Source organism: Sus scrofa, chromosome 14 (genome assembly GCF_000003025.6).
Source record: "Sus scrofa isolate TJ Tabasco breed Duroc chromosome 14, Sscrofa11.1, whole genome shotgun sequence".
Classification (NCBI taxonomy): Eukaryota; Metazoa; Chordata; class Mammalia; order Artiodactyla; family Suidae; genus Sus; species Sus scrofa.
Genome location: NC_010456.5, coordinates 81824537 through 81837833, shown reverse-complemented (window position 1 = coordinate 81837833; position 13297 = coordinate 81824537). Strand labels below are relative to the sequence as shown.

The following is a 13297-nucleotide window of genomic DNA, read 5'->3' as shown; positions in this document are numbered from 1 at the left end:
AGGGACTGCTTCAGGTTCAAGAGGGAAAAGATGCAGCTGAGAAGACAAAGGATGGAGGGGGAAGGAGAGGGTCCTCTGAACATCTAGTGCTCAGCACAGATTTTGTTTCTACATTCACCTCCTGCCCACACTGGCTTTTTTTTTTTTCCCCCTCTATTCTGCAATGAATTCCCAAGAAAAACCCACACTCAATTCTCACTCCTGTCATTCCAAACCTCCCATCCTCCCCAAGTCACGCGGCCAAGGCATCAGTAATCGATCTTGGCCTTCTAGGTACAGCAATCCAGGATGAGCCCTATCTACCATCCTAGTCCTGACTACAGAAAGGAATCCAAGGGGACTCCTACTTGGTTGCTCGGCCAGTTCCTATGCTCACCTCTCAGTCTGAACTTGCTTGTATCTCACTCTCCCCACTTTTTTTTTTTTTTGGCTTATCTAATTTCAGCTTCCAAGGTATAATACTTTAACAACTCACTTCCCTGGCCTGCTTCTTTCACTTAACTAACATCCCCTAAGGACCTAAATTAGGCAAGGTCTCTCCTGGATGCTGTGAGACCAGAGACAAGAGGATGGGGTAGAGATAAGACTATACAATTACTACTGCAGGGTGAATATTGAGAAATAGGGCCAAAGGAGCAGAAGAGGAGAGCTGCGTGGGCTCACAGTGTGTTCTGCCCCTTCCTGCTAGGAGCAGGCACCTGGATGGTCCCTAGGAGGGTGGTGAATAATGGGCAGAAATGGGGGAAGGAGGGTAGAACAGCATGAGCTAAGACAGAAGAGGTCAGAAGGAGCAATTCAACTGTTAGACCTTCAGCTGCATAGAGGGAGTGGTAGCTATTATTACTATATTACTATTGTTGACTCTTACAGATGATTACTTATGTGCCAGGCTCCACTGCAAGCTTTATGTCTAATCTGGGTGACATCCACCTGGGACACACAGGTATGGTGCACCAGTCACCACCTGTTCAGATCAATGCCTGAGCTATATGGTTGTTAAAAATATTAAATCATTTTAATCCTCACAATGGCCTTGTAGGTAGGTATTATTACCCCCACTTTAAGGAAACCAAGGCACAGAGACTAACGAGAGGTGAGACTCAGGAGGGATGCAGGAGGTAGTAAGCACCCCACGCCAGGGCAACAAACTGCCCTGGCGCTTCACCTGGCCTGGCCTATCTTGTTAGGAACACCTTGTAGCATGGAGAGTGCCTTGAGGGAAGGGGCCCTGTTAATCCTACTGGAATCCCCAACAGCTGACTGAAACAAGGAAGGAACAAAGGAGCATAATGAGAGCCAGTTAGGAGTGAGCAAGATAATACAGCCCACCTGTCCAGCTCCTGGACTCAGCCTGGCACTGCCTGAAAGCTTTGTTCCTGCTGTGTGGGCAGGGCAGAGGCTCACCCCACCCAGCGCCACTCCATGCCCAGGTTAAAGCAGCAGAGAGCAAAGTGAAGAAGGCACGGAGGGTAGGCAGAGTGGCTGGCTACCACAGACACCCTGGGTCTGTCCTAAAACACCCAGCCTCTAAAGAAAGGTCACACTGACTAGAGGGGGCAGGGACAGAAATGTGCCAGGCAGACTGTTCTCAGCTTGGGCTCAAACTGGCTGACTTAGCTTCTCCTCTTCAAAGTCTCAAGCTGATGAATTTCATAACCCTCATTTATGCCAACAGACGCGTATTTACCTTTTTAAAACTTCAGGAGGCTGGGTTGAGCCCAAAGGGAGTTAAAGTCAAGAATCCCTCCCTGAAACTTCAGCTCAAGGTTGGAGATGGAGGAAAGACAGATAGAGAAGGTAAACACACAGGTCAGCAGAGCACCTGAGATGGATCCGGCGTTCTCTCAAAACGCCTTACAAATCAATTCCAACACTAGCAGCTCCCAGGTATTTCCGTCTTCCGGAGGAAAGGTGCTTAAGACAGCGTCCTCCACTAGCTCTCCTCAGGACAAGCCTTTCCCGGAAGGGTACACACACTCTAGAGAATTCAGCGGGGTCAGAGGGGCCATGGCCACCGTCCATGCCCACACCAGCCAGTCGCCTTCTTGTCACGGGTTCACCCGGTCCCAAGCCGGCCCAAATTCGGCTTGAACCCCTGACACCGGCACAGCAGCACAATCACGTGGCCCACCCACCCGACAAGGAAGGCAACCCCCCGCCCCCTCGCCGTCGACGCAGCCGGTCGGGACCAGCCCGACACCCGCCCCTTTCCCTCCCCCCCCCCAAACGCTGTGCAACCAGGAAGCGACGGGGCCGCGATGGGAAGGGGCGCGGGACAGTTGGGGGCCTTCCGGTAGAGGCCGCAGCGCCTGGCCAACGCCCCGTCCCGTGCCCTCGGCAGTCAAAGAACCCTCACTCACCTGGCCACTGGCCACCGGGGTAGGGGAGGCCGCGACGGTCGAACAGGAACACGGGCAGCAGCGACTTTCTCCACGGGCGTCCCGGAGTAGCACCTCGGATTGGCCTCGAGTTCTGTCCCACTACCGCTCTTTGGGCTTTCGGGGTTCTCGGGGCTCTCGGGACCCGCGGGCTCCGCAGCCGTCAGGGCGGGGCGGGAGGAGGAGCCTGCGAGGCGGAAAACTCCTAGGGCTCGGGGTCCTAATCCGCCCGGGGCGGAGCCGCGTGCGCCAGGGGAGGGGCGGGAGGAGGCGGTGCCGAGGGGCGTGGTCTGCCCCCAGCTCCCGCCCCCAGGTGAGAAGACGTTCGGGGTCAGCTGGCTGTAAGCTGCCTCTGCGAGGAAGGAAGCTACAGGCCTTCCGCCGCTGCGGGAGGAGTACTCAGCGGTCGCCCAGAGGTCGACATGATGCTGTTTCTCTCCACGCCTCTTGAGGTCCGTCCTGCCCTGCGTCTCACTCTCGAGGAGCGGATTCCCCAAGCCCCCTCCAGCCCAGAGTACCTTCCTTAGTGACTCTTTTAAAGTAAAGAACACAACAGTATGGAAATTGGAGTGGGAGAGTAGCTTTGTAGAGGAGAAACCGCGACCAACTACTAAAGCCAGACAATCAAGGTCAGCATCAAGAATGATAAATCAATAGTGATGGTATGAACCTATCGTGGTCTTCCTGCCAAGAATACATAATCCCATGTTAATCATGAGAAAAACATGAGACAAATCCCAGTTCTGGGATACTTTACGAAATACTGGACCAGTACTACTTAAAATTGTCAAGGTCATCAAAACCAGGGAAAAGTCTGAGACACACATGGTCACAGGCAGGAGTAAGCCTGAGGAGATTATGAAAACTAAATGTAATATGGTATCCTGGATGGGATCCTGGAAAAAGGACATTAGATTTAAATACTAAGAAAATCTGAGTGAAGTTAATAATACTGCATCAGTATTGACTCGCTCATTGTAGCAAAACACCAAGCCAACAGAAAATGTTAATAGAAAAAAAAAGGTGTTTATGAGAACCTTCTATTTGAAATTTTTCTGTAGATTTAAAACAATTCTAAATTTATTTTTAAAAAGGGTCATGCACGCATGCGATTTGTGAATATTTTTATTTTTATTTAACAAATGTTTATAATATATATTACATAAACATTTAAATATTTTTAAAAACCTGAGATTCACTCTTCACTCCCCCAGCCCAACTTAGGCGTGCCTTTCCTATATCACATAGATATACTTTTTACAAAACGGTGTTGCTGTATTTTTCTGCGACGTGCTTTTTAACTCAATATCTTGGAGGTCCTTTTCATGGAAGCGCAGCTAGATCAACCTGGTTCTTATTTAATCAGTACACAACATGCGCGATCTCGCGTGTAGCCATTGTTTAATACTTAGCTCCTTAGGAAGGTAGTTGCTTTTGGGGGGCTGTTAAAAAAAAAAAAAAAAAAAAAAAAAAAAAGAGCTGCTGGTCCGATTTACATTGTAATAGTGCTAGGAGTGGGGCTGGGCTGGGCGGGGCGGCAGGGTACCAGGCTGGGGGTGGGTGTTGGGCGCAAGGCGCGCACTCTTGCAGGATTCAATCAAGCCCTGCTACCCTGGGGATCCAGGCAACACCCCCACCTCCCCCAAGGCGTGGCCCTTTTTCGCGGCTGGACTGCATTTTTTGGAGATGATTGGTCGGATAAGGGTGAAATTCTGGCCAAAGGCTCGGAGGAAACAGAGTGGAGGGTCAGAGACACAAGGAGACTCTCCCCGGGTTATATTTCTGGTATGGGAGCCCGCAGCGGCGCAGGAGCGGTGACGACCCTTGCATCGGACCAGCGGCGTTCGGAGGGGGCTTCTGTTTCCCGGCACTTTCTCTGGGCTGGGGGCTTCGTTTGGAAAGGTCATCCGGCGTCCACCCAACGACACCCTCTGCCCGCGCCTCCTGTTCCTTGTTTCCTGGCGGCCGCACAGCCGCGCTTCTTTGAATGGCTCATTTTTCTCGTGGCCGAGCAAATGATTCTTTAAATACCACGTTAACAAATAATAAACAAATCCTTTAGGGTGGAATTACTTCTAAATGTAGCACAAACTTTTCCTGCTTCAGAACTGAACTCCTCCAGGCTAGAATGGTGAATAGCTACTACCACTGGGCTTTTATATGACTTGGTGAGAGCATCACGTGGGGGAAAACTCTAGATTTGGTGTTCAAACATCTGGGTTCTAGTACCCATTCTGACACTTGAAAGCGATGCATTTCTCAAGCCTTGGTTTTCTCGCCTGTAAAATTTTCAAAATGACCAGTAGAAATCTGTAAAGTAACCTCTTCATTGTTGCTCAGGGTCAGTGTAAACATCCTATAAAGGAAGGGAAAGTAAGCGCCTTGTAAAAAGGTCAGGTGCTGTAAAGCTCTGAGTAGTACATAATCTACTTAACAATCTTTCATAATTACTGATAATGTTTCTTACATTGCTTCATTCAACTGACAATGGTTGCATACAGTCAATGTAACCCAGCCAACCGGACTGGCCCTGTGCTAGGTGCCAAGAAAGAAAGTACAAGAGAATACCCCCTTGCTCTAAACACAGCTCTTCTCTAATGGAGAAAAAATTAATCATAAATACCCAACACAACAGAGACTTGCAAGAAGGATCCCCTAGCATAAATGAGAGGCAGGTGAGAGGCTGGGATCTAGAACATCTTCTTTTTTTCTTTCTTTCTTTTTTTTTTTTTTTTTTTTTTGTCTTTTTGCTATTTCTTGGGCTGCTCCCTCGGCATATGGAGGTTCCCAGGCTAGGGGTTGAATCAGAGCTGTAGCTGCCGGCCTACGCCAGAGCCACAGCAACGCAGGATCCGAGCCGCGTCTGCAACCTACATCACAGCTCACGGCAACGCCGGATCGTTAACCCACTGAGCAAGCGCAGGGACCGAACCCGCAACCTCATGGTCCCTAGTCGGATTCGTGAACCACTGCGCCATGACGGGAACTCCAATTCTGGGCTTTCTATCCTGTTCCACTGGTCTATATTTCTGTCTTTGTGCCAGTACCATATGGTTTTGATAACTGTTGCTTTGTAGTATAGTCTGAGGTCAGGGAGCCTGATTCTTCCAGCTCCGTTTTTCTTTTTCAGGATGTCTTTGGCTGTTCTGGGTCTTTTGTGCTTCCAAACAAACTTTAAAATATTTTGTTCGAGTTCTGTGAAAATGAGTATCTGCTTTTAATTGGTGAGTTTAATCTGATAATGACTACAGATATTTTGAGACTTATTTCTGCCCTCCCCCCTTTTTTTCTTTTTATGGCCAGATCCATGGCGTGTGGAAGTTCCCAGGCTAGGGATCAAATTGGAGCTACGGCTGCAGGCCTATGCCACAGCCACAGCAACACTGGATCAGGATCCTTAACCCACTGAGCAAAGTCAGGGATCAAACCTGCATCCTCATAGACACTATGTTGGGTTTTCAACCTAGTGAGCTGCAATAGGAACTCCTCTGCCCCTTTTTTGTTCAGGACTGATACTCACCTAGAACCAGCTGAAATTCTTCCACCCGGTTTGGTAAATAGCTGTTACTTTGAGATCTTACAGTGCCCTACCTCTAACCTTCCCCTGATCTAGTAACAAAAGGGGCAATGCTTGTTACAGGGAAGCCCTCCAGGACCTTTTCCAGGTCTCTAAATGGCCAAAAAGCAGGCTATACAGATGGCTTAGTATTTTGAATGTCATGTGACATATGCTTTCTCTTTTTTTTCTTTTCCTACCTTCCTGTTTGAACTTTCTTTGTTTAAACAGGAGAATGATACTAGAATTACAAATGTATGACTAAATAACTGCTTACTGGATACCTTAACCAGAATATTCCTCAAAACACTCAAATTCGTAATGTCAAAAAATGAACTAACCATCTTACTCCCTCAACCAGCTTTTTCTCTGGGTTCTGTATCTCCAGTGAGATATCAATTTCTGCAAGGCACCCAGGCTAGAGCTGGGGTAGCTGCTTGATTTTCCCTCCAGATTCACTTTCCATGTCCTGTAATTGGGAGGATTCACCATGAACCTGCAGGGCCTCTTGTTTCCATGGACCCCTCATGGGAGAGGCTTAGCAATGTTTTGTAGAATTTGTAAAAAGTAAGCTATTTTAAGTGCGAACAGTTAAGAAGGCAGGCTCTTTCTACTCTGATTTCTCCTCCATCTCAGTTTTGTCAAGCTTGTCATGTTGCAGTGCCCATGAGCATCTGGGGGTCTGGCTAGGGAAAGGCAAGCTGGGTTTAGTAGGACATGTATGTTGTTTGTGGTCATTTCATTGTTTTCTTTTTTTTGGCTGTGCTTATGGTGCATGGAAGTTCCTGGGCCAGGAATCGAACCCATGTCACAGCTGTGACCAGGGTCACTGCAGTGACGACACCAGATCCTTAACTCTCTTAGCCACATGGGAACTCCCTTCAGTCACTTCTATGTGTAGGTACATTGCTGCTAGTCTTCCCAGTGTAGAAATGGCTTTTAGGAACACCACTAAATTCAGCCATTAGAACTGAAATCAGTGTATTATTGATGGTATCTCAATAATAAACATGTCTTCTAGCATCTGTTCTTAGGAATATGCAGGTAGTAGAGGAAAAACAAGGTCTTACATTTACAGGCGTGCCCACTGTGGCTCAGCGGAAATGAACTCGAGTAGTATCCATGAGGATGTGGGTTTGATTCCTGGTCTCACTCAGTGGGTTAAGGATCCGGTGTTGCCAAGAGCTGTAGTATTGGTTGCAGACATGGCTCAGATCTGGCATTGCTGTGGCTGTGGCGTAGACCGTCAGTTGCCACTCTGATCTGACCTCTAACCTAGGAACTTGCATGTACTGCACTTGTGGCACTTAAAAAAAAAAAAAAGAAAGAAAAGAAAAGAAAGAAAGATTTTACATTTACAGAGCTAGAAATTAGTCTATGGAAAACACTTTCAACCAATGTAAGTATAAAGTTTTAAGCATGTAAGTCTATTCTCATCCATGCCTATTTAAAATGAAAGTTCTTGGGAGTTCCCTGGTGGCTCAGCAGGTTAAGGATTTGGTATTGTCACTGCTGTGACTCTGGTTACTGCTATGGTGTCAGTTCAATCCCTGGTTCAGGAACTTCCACATGCCATGGCTGTGGCCAAAAGAATTCTCTTCTCTCTCTTTCCCTTTTTTTTTTTTTTTTTTTGGTCTTTTTAAGGCCGCACCCACAGCATATGGAGGTTCCTAGGCTAGGGTCAAATCGGAGCTGTAGCTGCTTGCCTACGCCACGGCCATAGCAATGCCAGATCCAAGCCATGTCTGCAATCTACACCACAGCTCACGGCAACACCAGATCTTTAACTCCACTGAGCAAGGCCAGGAATGAAACCTGCGTCCTCATGGATACTAGTCAGATTTGTTTCCTCTGAGCCATGACAGGAACTCCAAAAAATTTTTCTTCTATAGGAAATATACTTGAGAAGGTAACCTATACTATTAGAACATATATACACACATATATGAATATATCTCTATTGAACAATCAGGTAATATATTTTATTAGAACTGTTGTGAAATAAGGCACAAACTCTAAGAGTACTGCATGTGCCTATGTGTGAAATTAAATGTTTTGTTCTTCTCACTATATCAAATTGCATTCTAGCTTATCCGATATATCTCATCCTGATAAATTCTGTAAATTCCAGATGCATACACTAAGAAAATATTAAATTTTGTGATATCTTTATATGAAATACTTATATCCACAAGGGTAACACAAAGTTCAATTCACCACCACAATAATAACATCCTTGATAAACTGGGAAAGATTTGTATTGATTTAAGAAGTATTTAAGATTAGACACTGCACAAGAAAACTTAAAATGCCCTGAAATCTCATATCTCACACATGAAACTTGGTAGAAGCATCTCCAATTTTGACAATAGCTATTAAAATTTATATGCTAGTACTAGCAGTATTAACTGCGTGCAGCAAAAATAGCTTACTTTTGCAAATTTTATGAAAACAGATGACCATACTGGAAGAAGCCTGAAGTCTCTTTCTATTCTACCTAAAGAAAACTGATACTATTAGAAAATCCTTCCTCTCTGATGATTTTTCTTCCTAAATATTTCTTGCATCTAAATATAGAACTACCATATGACCCAGAAATCCCACTCTTGGGTATACATCCAGACGAACCTTTCCTTGAAAAAGACACATGCACCTGCATGTTCATTGCAGCACTATTCACAATAGCGAAGACATGAAAACAATCTAAATAGCCATTGACAGATGAATGGATTAAGAAGATATGGTATATATACACATTGGAGTACTACTCAGCCATAAAAAGAACAAAATAAGGCCATTTGCAGCAACATGGATGAAACTAGAGACTCTCATACTAAGCGAAGTAAGAAAGAGAAAGACAAATACCATATGATATCACTTATATCTGGAATTTAATATACGGCACAAATAAACCCTTCCACAGGAAAGAAACTCATGGACTTGGAGAACAGACTTGTGGTTGCCAAGGGGGATAGGGAGGGAGTAGAATGGATGGAGAATTGGGGTTAATAGATGCAAACTATTGCCTTTGGAATGGATAAGCAATGAGATCCTGCTGTGTAGCACTGGGAATTATATCTAGTCACTTATGATGGAGGATAATGTGAGGAAAAGAATGTGTGACTGGGTCACTTTGCTGTACTGTAGAAAACTGACAGAACACTGTAAACCAACTGTAAAGGAAAAAAAAAATCATTTAAAAAAATACTTATTGCATCTGGAGTTCCCGTCATGGCGCAGCGGAAATGAATCCGACTAGGAACCATGGGGTTGTGGGTTCGATCCTTGGCCTCACTCAGTGGGCTCAGGATCTGGCGTTGCCGTCACTGTGGTGTAGGTCGCAGATGCTGCTTGGATCTGGCATTGCTGTGGCTCTGGCTCAGGCCGAGAGCTATAGCTCAGATTCAACCTCTAGCTTGGGAACCTCCTTATGCCGTGGGTGTGGCCCTAAAAAGACAAAAGACAAAAAAAAAAAAAAAATTTCTTGCATCTGATCCCTATTCTCCATTCATTCTCCATCCCATAAGTACCACTGTCCTACTGCAAGAGCTTTCTAGCTGGTCTTTCTGGCTCCAGGCTCATTCCACTCAAGCCCACCTGCCAGCATGGTGCAAGATACACACGTGACATGCATTCCCCTGGAAGCACCAGGGGGGCTGTCCGGGACAAGGTTAAGCCTCTTGACCTGGTCCAGAAACCCATGCCTGCCTCTCCCTTTGCAGCTCATACAGCTCTTCTCTTTCTCAAAACATCAACTGCTTGTCATCCAACATCCACCATCCTCCCATGCTGTGTTCCCACACTTTGGCTCATGTGGTCTCCCCGCCTGCAGTGCCCTCCTCTGACTTTTCACTTTGTCTGCTCCTACTCATTCTACAAGATTCTGCTTAATTGCCATCTTTTCTGGAAACTCTGACTTCCTTTTTTGTAACAGTGGACTGAGCATGTGCCCCAAACTCCAGAAATGACTAGACAAGAAAAAATTAATGTCCTTAAAAAAGATAACGAATGAACAGAGAATCAGAAGTGCTGAGGAATTTCTAAGAAACTGAAAGCAGACTTAGTGAGGTTTAATATTTCAGCCCAGCTCATGAGCATACACTATATATATTCTTGAATGTAGACACTACAATACATGATACAAGAGTGGGAGCAGCAACAAGGGTACGACGGATGCCATGCCCAGAGGTAGGGGCATGGGAGAGTTTGACGAGCATCCCCATGGGATCAGTTAGACAAAGTGACTCCCGAATATCTCCCTAAATCACCCTCTTGCTCATAAGGTGGCCAAGACAGTAGGGTCTGTCTCCACGTGTGAGCTGTGTTAAGGGAGTGAGAGATAGCGCAGGTCCCAGGTGCCTGGCAAAGCCAGGAAGAAGGAGGTAGCAGCTATGCCCCTAAGACCAGCCACAAGAGCATCCAGTCCATTCTGCACTCTCCCTACAAGCAATGGGGAACACACGTTTGTGGAATGATTTTCACCCCACCTCAGAGTGAGTTATGCAAGCAGATGTCTTGTAAGAAGTCTCACGGGAAAATACAAGTTCATTGTCAAAAAAATATCATTGGAGAAGCACCACCACTATGAAAGGGAGACTTATAACTGAGGAAACATAATAATCATTGCTAATATTTACTGAGCATTTATGTGTCAGACACTATTCTTTTTAAAATTGTTATTAGAGTATAAAACTCTATTTTTTTTTCTTGGACACATTGCAGCATGTGGAAGTTCCCATTGAACCTGAGCCACAGCAGTGACAACACCAAATCTTTAACTGCTAGGCCATCAGGGAACCCCTGTCAGGCACTACTTTAAATGTACTGCATGCATTAAAAAAAAAAAAAAAATTAACCTTACTGCAATCTTTTAAGGTAGAGTAATTTTTCATCCTAATTTTACAAATGAGGAAACTAAGATACGTAATTAAGTAACTTCCTGCAAAGTCATGCAGCTTAGTGTTTGAAGCACAATTCTGTCCCCCCAGGCTGTCTGGGGGAGGACAAATAAAGACAAAACAGAACAAATAGGACAACCAGTACTGAGCTTTGAAGTAAGCATAATTAATATTTCAAGTAAGAGAAGATGAAAAGAGTCAATTAGAGATATTAGAAATAAAAGATATATTGTTTATAATTTAAGGGAAAATGCCAGAGTTCCCTTGTGGCACAGCTGGTTAAGAATGCAGCATTGCTGGGAGTTCCCACTGTGGCTCAGAGGAACTGAATCCAACTAGTATCCATGAGGATGCAGGTTTGATCCCTGGCCTCAATCAGTGGGTTAAAGGATCTGGCATTGCCATGAGCTGGGGTGTAGGTCGCAGACGTGGCTCAGATCTGGCATTACTGTGGCTGTGGTGAAGGTCGGCAGATGTAGTTCCTATTTAACTCCGAGCCTGGGACCATTCATACGGCACCAATGAGAGCCCTAAAAAGAAAAAAGAAAAAAAAAAAAAGGAAAAAGGGTGCAACATTGTCACTGCTGTGGCTTGGGTTCTATCCCTGTCCAGGGAACTTCCATACGCCATGGGCATGGCCAAAAAAAAAAAAAAAAAAAATAGTGAAAAGACCACACAGTGGATGAGCTAAGCTAAGCAATAGAATATGCGCATCTGAAGAGCTCCTGAGCCAAGAGATTGGACCAATTTTCCCTGAAAACGACAGGAAGGGAAAAATAAATAGACACTATAAAAGATAACAGAAGTGGAAGACAGTTCCAGAAATGCCAACATCCATCTGTCACGTGTTACCAAAAGAGAGATTAGAGCAATGAGTGTCTAGTTAAATGTGGTTGATTGGCGACACAAGTGTATTTTCTCTTCCTCCCCAAATCCCAATAAAATGATGACAGCAGAAAAGAAAGGTGAAATCCGACAAGTGTGAGGGAGCGAGAGAGAAGAAAATAGCGGACAATAATTTTGAACACATTTTTAGACAATAGAAAACACGGTGAAGTAGTAGCCGACTTGGCAGAATAGAGGACGTTTTCATTTGGGTGCCCCCTATTTCTCCCCACCCATCCGGAGAACTTCATAAAGGCTTAGTTAGCCCTTAAAGATGTAAGGTGTGGGGCGAGGCTGCACCCAGGACAACAAGGCCACTGGTGGAAACCCTAGGTCACTTTTCCATCTCCTTCGGGGAGCTATGGGGGAAAGAAGATTGATTTTTACGTAAATTGAGCCCTGGGGACTGCAGGATGGTAGCTGTGAGGCAATGCATTTGGGAGGAGGAGGTAAGGTACTGGGCTAACCAAAGAAGCAAAAATCAGGAGTTCCCGTCGTGGTGCAGTGGTTAACGAATCTGACTAGGAACCATGAGGTTGTGAGTTCGGTCCCTGCCCTTGCTCAGGGGGTTAAGGATCCGGCATTGCCCTGAGCTGTGGTGTAGGTTGCAGACGCGGCTCGGATCCTGCGTTGCTGTGGCTGTGGCCTAGGCTGGCGGCTACAGCTCCGATTAGACCCCTAGCCTGGGAACCTCCATATGCTGCGGGAGTGGCCCAAGAAATAGCAAAAAAAAAAAAAAAAAAAAAAAGAAGCAAAAATCATATTATTTTATGCATATTAAATAACCAGCCCCCAGTCCCCAGGAACAGGCCACCTGATTTACCATCCACAAGCAGGGAACTGGAAGGTTCATCTTCAAAGAAAATGAACATCCCAGACAAAGGTCCTCCAATGACTGATGTTTGCTGGTCCCTCAATGCAAATGCTGATTGATGCGTAAGAGCCCTGCAGTCGCTCCATCAGTCAACAAGCCCCACTCCCAAGCACAGATTCCCGTCGGCTCTTTTGTGCCTCACCCCTGAATGCAGCTGTCCAGACCTGGATTGCCAGCTTGGAAGAAAGGCTCCATGTGGGGTGATCCACATCCTGGTTTGCTGGGAACTGAAGGGTTTCCCAGAACCCAGGATGTTCAGTACTGACTGGAGAAGTCTCCGGTGAACTAGGACTAGTTGGTCTCTCTACTCCACCAAGTATGAACAGGATCCATTGGCTTGGTTTTTGCTTAATAATTTGCAAGCCTGACCTTCTCCATGCACAGCTTGCTAGCTGCGAGGATAGTCATCTGCAATAATTTATAGGGTCTCAAGGCAAAGTCGGCCAAAAATTATATCATGGTTTGTGATGTTTGCTGATCCTTTCCCAGCCTTTGACACAATATGTAGGGAAAAATACAGTCTATACCTATTTGTAATTTCCAGTTGGGTAAAACACAGATGTGCCCTGAGTCCTTTTATTATTAACCTGATTTTTTAGGAGATGTAACTTGCTTTATACAACCATTATGAATCGAGCAGAAGGTCATTTTTAGCTTGATCTCTTCTGGATGGGCTTCAGGTTTGCTTCCTGCTGGGCTCAGTGCA

At 45.6% G+C, this 13297-nt stretch overlaps 1 protein-coding gene across 4 annotated transcripts in view; it reads right to left on the bottom strand.

Moving 5' to 3' along the window:
• Positions 1 to 2629, bottom strand: part of ANXA11 (annexin A11) — a 44361-nt gene extending 41732 nt beyond the window's left edge. The window contains exon 1 of one of the 4 annotated variants that reach the window (XM_001924178.6): positions 2361 to 2629. The gene's annotated coding sequence lies outside the window, so the exon portion shown is untranslated. Of the gene's footprint in view, positions 1 to 1687; positions 2074 to 2360 lie in introns of those variants that run through there. The other 3 variants (XM_005671147.3, XM_021073998.1, XM_013983377.2) reach the window with 3 other exon arrangements.